Below are 1,683 nucleotides of genomic sequence, written 5' to 3'. Positions count from 1 at the left end.
TGTCTCATTTACATCTCTGAGAAATGAATCAGCAATAATCGAGACCAGAGTGGTTTTCTCAATTTTCTCAAATTTGTCTCATGAGAAGTAAGTCTCATAGTGAGCATTACATGAGAAGGTCTTGAGAATAGTTCTGCTGGCACAATTTTTCAATAAAGTCTCACAGTTGTCTCCTTTCAAGATCTCACCAAGAAACAACTATGAGTACTTGTGTCGATCTCAAATGTGTCTCAATTTTATCTCCTTACTTGGAGTCACGATCTCAGTAATGTCTCGGTAAAAGATATGGATGAGCAAAGTATTTTATTTCTTCAACTTGCCTCAAAGCTGCCTCTTTTACTGATCTCGTGGAGAAACCTTATATTTTGCCCGCCACAAATATTTCTCAATTTGACCTCCTTCCAGTTTGCAATTGCTCATTTTGGGTTTTCAAGAATCTTTCATTGTAAGAAATAGTAGTGTCTGCTCTGACATGTTCAATCACATCTTAATTTATCTCATGCCAAAATCCAAGAAAATATTATAATTGGTCAATTAAATAACATCTGGTTCATTTGGTTCATCTTGTTCAATGTAAAAATGAGAGATGTGACCGAAAATTTGGCGCCGAAAACTATCGGCCGCTACAAATGCATTATCGGTTTTTGATTTCGAAGACCGAAAGTTTACCACAAAATAGTGTGATGAACCTTAGTCCTCTTGTTTGATGACGTAAAACGGGCAACACGCTAGCTGACGATGTCTCGCTAAAACTACTAGCTCACAGGCAACATGTCTGCGATTTGGAAGGTTTTTTTTTTTTTTTTTTTTTTTTTTTAATATCAAAGAAATATGTACTAGTTTATACTATTAAATGAACCAAAATATAATACATTTTCTCCATCGCTGCTACACGCACCTTCTGAAGTTGCTTTCCAATGATATGCCGCGTCACATCGAGCAAAGTGCATGTGAGCCAGTGCGTGGCTCAGTGGTAGAGAAGTCGTTCCCCAACTCAGACGGTGTGAGTTCAACTCTCTGTCCTGATGAATTCATCTAAGTATCCTTGAGCAAGACACTGAACCCCACGTTGTTGTGTCACAAGCAGGTACTGTAGATGAGGATATAGTGTCAAAGTGCTTTGAGTGCCTGAAAGCTGCTGTACAAGTGGAACTCCATTTTTAATGAAGAGAATTTCTCTTCTCAAATATTTCTCAAATCAATCTCCTTTGTCTCAATGATGTCTTTGCTCATTTTGTCTCATCACTTGCTCCTAAGGGCACCCTTAGGAGCACAAACTCATAAACAAATAAGCAGAGAATGAGATAAATTTGAGTTGATCAAACTCGTCTCGTTTTTGCTATGGGAATTGTTTAGAACTAAAATCGACCAGTTCACTTTTGGTCCCAATTGTCCAGATTTCGAGCCATAGTGAGTTGTCTGCTCTTCCGGGTCTTCCCTTTCATTCATTTGAAACTAAATGCTTAAGCAAAGTCCTTACAGGCTAGCAATACTGAGGATGACTGGTTTACATCCCCCTTCTCGCTGTCCGTCAGTCATTTTTTTCTGGTGTTAGAGGCCTGACAGGAAGGACACCACCTGTGTGCAAGCTGATAGAGGTAGGCTGTGTCACCAGCGTGACGTTTTAACACCCCTGTTCCCTTTTACATCAAATAATATCTAAGGGCACCCGTCTATTCTCAT

The sequence above is a fragment of the Corythoichthys intestinalis genome, chromosome 16 (assembly GCF_030265065.1).
Source record: "Corythoichthys intestinalis isolate RoL2023-P3 chromosome 16, ASM3026506v1, whole genome shotgun sequence".
In the NCBI taxonomy this organism is placed as follows: Eukaryota; Metazoa; Chordata; class Actinopteri; order Syngnathiformes; family Syngnathidae; genus Corythoichthys; species Corythoichthys intestinalis.
The sequence above is the reverse complement of the archived record's forward strand: the minus strand, read 5'-3'. Positions refer to the sequence as shown.